Genomic DNA, 6,485 nt, shown 5'->3' with positions numbered 1-6,485 from the left:
TGGGGGGGAGTGGGATGGGGGGGAGTGGGATGGGGGGGGGGGAGGGGGTGTGGAGTGGGGGTGTGGGGGTGGGGAGGGGGGGGTGTGGGGGAGGGGGTGGGAGGTGGGGGGGGGGAATGAAATCAAATGTATGATTTCTATAACTATCAATAGTTAATATGAAAAGTATTTGTGAGGTTTTCACCTGTTACTATACTGTCCACAGGCTGTATGCACGTTCGATGACTTCAGAATGAGTTCTGCATGTACATGTGTAAGTAAAGTTGTGTAGTACAAATCTTAGTCACGAGTCTCCTGACTAATCATGTCTCTTCTGATTCCCAGTACATTGGATAATTTTAATCAGTATTTGACATTGCAATTTTCAGCTATAATCTTGTGATTGTATAAATTAGTTCAATTCACTATTTTCTTTTGCATTGTAACTTGTACTGATATATAATGAATATGCTTATAGATCGTGATTTGATAAGGTCCACGCAGCCGAAAGATAATAAATAAATGCCCAGCACTGAGATGCATTCTCGACTACACAGAGATATTTACAGAACAACCATGGCATCGACAGTTGCAGGCGTTGACATGGTCCGACTACAAGAAACACAACACTGTGAAACTTGTTGGTTGGAATTGCCCCAAACGGCATGATCACATTCTTATCAAAAGCTTGGGGTGGGCGATCATCTGATACACGCATTGTTAGGAAGAGTGGATTTTTAGGAAGAGCTGAACACCAACGGGGATGAAACAAACTATAGAGCGGAGGTGCAGAACCTGGCGGACTGGTGCTCGGATAACAACCTGTCCCTAAATACCACCAAGACCAAGGAGCTGATCATCAACTTCCGTAGGTCACATAACGGGGAATATGCCCCGATCTCTATCAACGGGGACAGTGTGGAGAGAGTGTCCAGCTTCAAGTTTCTGGGCACTCACATTTCGGAGGACCTAACATGGTCCAATAACACTGCTGCGCTGGTCAAGAAGGCACAACAAAGACTGTTCTACTTAAGAACACTGAAAAAGTCTGGTCTACCCCAACAGCTGCTGACGACCTACTACCGCTGCTCCATAGAGAGCATCCTAACGCATGGCATCCCTGTGTGGTACCTCAGCTGCACGGAGGCAGAAAGGAAAGCTCTACAGCGGGTAGTCCATAGAGCTCAGAGGGCCATCGGAACACAGCTACCAGACTTGGAGGGCATCTACAACACACGATGCCTCAGAAAAGCCACCAGCATTCACAAAGACTCTTCACACCCCTGCAACAGTCTGTTCGAACTCCTTCCATCAGGCAGACGATACAAGGCCTTCTATGCCCGCACCTCCAGACTCAGGAACAGCTTCATCCCCAGGGCCATAGCTGCTATGAACCGGTCCTGCTGAGCCGGATGGCCACAACGCATAGATCAACTTGCACTTTACCCTGTCCAAAACTGTTACAATTGTTTCGTTTCGAAGGGTTGCTGCTGTCTAAATTACCTAAATTATTGCATCGTATGGGAGGCGCATTCCAATCTCGTTGTACCCCTGGGTACAATGACAATAAAGATATATTGTATTGTATTGTATTGAACTTAGTTGATCCTGGGGATTGCATAATGGCAGATAGAGGATTTCCCATTCAAGAAGACGATGTTTTGCCAAGCCTGTTTACAGACCCCCCTCCCTCCCAGAGGTGGTTATCAGCAAATGACCAGAGAAAAAGTACACAAAACCAAGGTTACCAATGTTCGCATTCATGTTAGGTCGTCTAAAGTGGTTTAACATCCTGAGAAACACTTTACCCATCACTTTAGTTCCGCATTTATTCACAAAATGCTGGAGTAACTCAGCAGGTTAGGCAGCATCTCAGGAGAGAAGGAAATGGGCGACGTTTCGGGTCGAGACCCTTCTTCAGACTTACACTACTTTAGTTCCGCATATTGTGTAATTTACTGCCTCCATTGAAGTGTAAATGAGGTGTTGTTGCACTTACAGATCATTTTGATCAGAAGTTCAACTTTATGTTCAACCTGATTTGATACGAACTGAAATCAGCTCTTAAGTTCTTTCATTTCATTTAATAATTTATCAACCATTGTTTCAGAGTACATTAGCCATTAAGTTCACTAGCAATGCTCTTTGTTTATCCCAAAAGACTTTTGACAAATCCCATGATTCCTTGTGTTTATCGAGATACCGAACTCGCTTATTTCCCATCACATCTTAATCCTAACTAGCTTCAATCAGGCCGTTTACCACATTAACCCTTCGCCCACCAGTGGTCGATCAATGTTTGTTGCACACATTACAATATCCACCAGGGGCCATTCGGGCCCATCGATTCTACTCTGACCATTCACTCCTAGGTCCCTCTACTCTACAACATTCCTCAGAGCCCGACCATTCAATGAGTCGGTCCTGCCCATGTTAGACTTCCCAAAATGAACACCTCACATTTCTCGTGTAGGAAAATAACTGCAAATGCTGGTACAAATCAAAGGTATCACAAAATGCTGGAGTAACTCAGCAGGTCAGGCAGCATCTAGGAGAGAAGGAATGGGTTGACGTTTCGGGTCCCATTTAGTCAGAGGGTGCTTCTACTCTGGGGCTGTAGAAAGCATCTTGTCCGGGAACATCACAATCTGGTTTGGGAACAGCTCTGCCCAGGACAGGAAGGCCCAGCACTATGGAACTACACTCGCCCCCCTGCAGGACCTATACATCAGGAGGTGCAGATCCAACATTATGGGGGACCCCTACCACCCCAGCAACGGACTGTTCTAGCTGCTACGGTCAGGCAAACGCCTCCGCTGTCACGCTGTGAAAACAGAGAGGATGAGACGGAGTTTCTTCCCACAGGCCATCAGGACTGTTAACTCTCATATCACCAGGGACTAATTTAATTTACTGTATTAATTTAATTTTTGTGTTAAAATTTGTTTTTCTATTCTGTTTTGTAGTTTAACACAATCTGCAGGCGTTGCCACTTTCATTTCACTGCACATCTTGTATATGTATGTGACAAATAAAGTTGACTTGTGAATCTGTGGAATTCTTTGCCACAGAAGGCTACAGAGGCAGTCAGGTGGATATTTTTAAGGCACGGATAGATTGATTTTTGATTAGTACAGGTGTCAGAGGTTATGGGGAGAAGGTAGGAGAATGGGGTTAGGAGGTAGAGATAGATCAGCCATGATTGAATGGCAGAGTAGACTTGATGGGCCGAATGGCCTAGTTCTACTCCTATCACTTATGACCTTTAATGAAGCCAATTTTCTATTGATTCAGCTATCTCTCCTTAAATCCCATGCACTTCCAGAGCAGCCTACCATGCAGAACCTTGTTGAATGCTTTGCTTGTTATATACAGCACTGCCTTCGTCAACCTTTTTGGTCGCATCGTCAAAATACTCAGATTCTTGAGACACAACTTCTTAAGCCCTTTGCTCCTCTAGGGAGCATAGGCCATTGACAAATGTCCTCCACCTCACTCGGTTGTTGGCGGTTCTTTCGAGGTCTCCCCCGTTAAGCCCACTCACAGATATTTCTGCCTGGACACCTCTACTCCAGCTGCTCCTGGGGCCACCTCTTTTCCCTTTTTCTTTGGGTTCCATTTCAGGGCTTGCCGGTGATGCTTGTGGCAGGGGGTTGTTCAGGAGAGAGGAGTTAGAGGAAATGTTGTAGTGGTAGGGGATAGTATTATTAGGGGGATAGATAGGGTACTCTGTAGACGAGAAAAGGACACCCGAAGGCTGTGTTGCCTGCCCGGTCGGTGCTAGGGTTAAGGACATCTCCGCGGGGCTGGAGAGAAATTTGCAGTGGGAAGGGGAGGATCCAGTGGTCGTGGTCCATGTCGGTACCAACGACATAGAAAGGACGAGGAAAAAGGTTCTGTTAAGTGAGTTTGAGCTGTTAGGGAACAAATTAAAAAGCAGAACCTCTAGGGTAATAATCTCAGGATTACTACCTGAGCCACGGGCTAAATTGGCGAGGGTAAATAAAATTAGAGAGCTGAATGCGTGGCTCAAAGACTGGTGTGGGAGAAATAGGTTTGGTTTCTTGGGACACTGGCATCAGTACTGGGACAGGGGGGAGCTGTTCCGTGGGGACAGACTCCACCTGAACAGGGCTGGATCTAGAGTCCTGGCGAATCGGATAACTAGGGCAATAGAGAGGTCTTTAAACTAAGTAGCAGGGGGGAGGTTTCAAGAGAGATGTTAACGTCAGGGGAGAAGGAAATAGAGCAGGGTTTCAGTGGGGAATCTGAAAATCAAAGTGTGCTAGGAGGACACAGAATGTGTTCACTATCACACAGAATGTATGAAGATAAAGGTATAATAGTAAAAGGGGCAAAGACAGGAACTAAGTGTAGTAAAGCACACATGAAAGTGCTTTATTTGAATGCACGTAGTATTGGTAATAAGATAGATGAATTGACGGTACAATTAAGCACGTATAGGTATGATATTGTGGCCATTACAGAAACATGGCTGCAAGGTGATCAGGACTGGGAGTTAAACATAGAGGGTTACTTGACAATCAGAAAAGACAGACAGGAAAGGAAAGTAGGTGGGTGGCATTGTTAATAAAGGATGGAATAACTGTAATAGAAAGGAAGGATATTGGGTTAAAGGATCAGGATAGTGAAACAGCATGGGTACAGATAGAGAATAATAAGGGGAAAAAAACATTAGTGGGTGTAATCTATAGACCTCCAAATAGCTGTGACTGTTGGACAAAATATAAATAAGCAAATAGTTGAAGCATGTAATAAGGGAACAGCGGTAATTATGGGGGACTTTAACTTTCATATAAACTGGACAAATCAAACTGGGCAGAGTAGACTAGAGGAAGAGTTTATAGAACAGCATGTAACTGAACTGACTAGGGGGAGGCAATTTTGGATCTGGTCCTGTGTAATGAAACAGGACTAATTAAAAATGTCATAGTTAAGGACCCTCTTGAGGGGACATAACTTTAGAATTGAGGGACACAAGTTTAGGGGTAATTTCTTTACTCTGAGGGTGGTGGCTGTATGGAATGGGCTTCCGGTGGAAGTGGTGGAGGCAGGCTCGATTTTATTATTTAAGAGTAAATTGGATAGGTATATGGATGAGAGGGGATTGGAGGGTTATGGTCTGAGAGCAGGTAGATGAGACTAGGTCAGAGAGAGTGGTCGGCGTGGACTGGTAGGGCCGAACGGGCCTGTTTCCGTGCTGTAGTTGTTATATGGTTATAATATGGTTGAATTCCATATTCAATTAGAAGGGGAGCAAATTGAAACTCAAACCAGGGTACTTAGTCTAAATAAGGGAGATTATGAAGGTATGAGAACAGAATTGATTAAAGTAGATTGGGATAACAGACTAAAGAATAAGACGGTACATGAGCAGTGGTGTATTTTTAAGGAGTTAGTGTACAACTTAAGAAAAATACATTCCACTGAAGAAAAAAAGAGGTAAAGGAAAGGACAGCCAACCATGGCTAAGTAAAGTAATAAAGGATAGTATTGGGCTAAAGGCAAGGGCATATAAGGTAGCCAGGTATAGTGGCATGACAGAAGATTGGGAAGCATTTAAAAATCAGCAAAAAATAACAAAGACATTAATTAAGAAGGGAAAAATAGATTATGAAAGTAAATTAGCGAAAAATATAAAAACTGATAGCAAGAGTTTTTATAGTTATATAAAAAGAAAAAGGGTGGCTAAGGTAAATGTTGGTCCATTGGAGGATAAGACGGGGAATTTGTTGGTGGGGAACATGGAGATGGCAAAAGCATTAAACAAATGTTTTGTATCAGTCTTTACTATAGAAGACATTAAAAATATTCCAACGCTGGATAAACAGGGGGCTATAGGAATGGAGGAGTTAAGCACTATTAAGATCACTAAGGTGATGGCATTAGGTAAATTAATGGGACTTAAGGCGGATAAATCCCCTAGGCCTGATGGATTACATCCTAGGGTATTGAGAGAAATAGCAGTGTGGATCGTGGATGCATTGGTGATAATTTTCCAAAGCTCCCTGGAGTCAGGAAGGGTCCCGGTGGATTGGAAAATGGCTAATGTAACATCTATATTTAAAAAGGGAAGTAGACAGAAGGCTGGTAATTATAGACCGGTTAGTCTAACATCTGTGGTGGGTAAAATGTTGGAGACCATTATTAAAGAAATACTGACGGGGTATTTGGATAAACATAACTTAATTGGACAGAGTCAGCATGGTTTTACGAAGGGGAAGTCATGTTTGACTAATTTGCTTGAATTCTTTGAGGAAGTAACATCTTGGGTGGATAAAGGGGAACCGGTGGATGTGGTATACTTGGACTTCCAAAAGGCTTTTGATAAGGTGCCACATAAAAGACTATTACTTAAGATAAAAAATCATGGGATTGGGGGTAATATATTAGCATGGGTAGAAGATTGGCTTTCAAACAGGAAGCAGAGAGTTGGGATAAATGGATCATACTTGGGATGGCAATCGGTGACTAGTGGGGTTCCG

The sequence above is a fragment of the Rhinoraja longicauda genome, chromosome 25 (genome assembly GCF_053455715.1).
Source record: "Rhinoraja longicauda isolate Sanriku21f chromosome 25, sRhiLon1.1, whole genome shotgun sequence".
NCBI lineage: Eukaryota > Metazoa > Chordata > Chondrichthyes > Rajiformes > Arhynchobatidae > Rhinoraja > Rhinoraja longicauda.
This window is presented reverse-complemented; position numbering follows the sequence as displayed.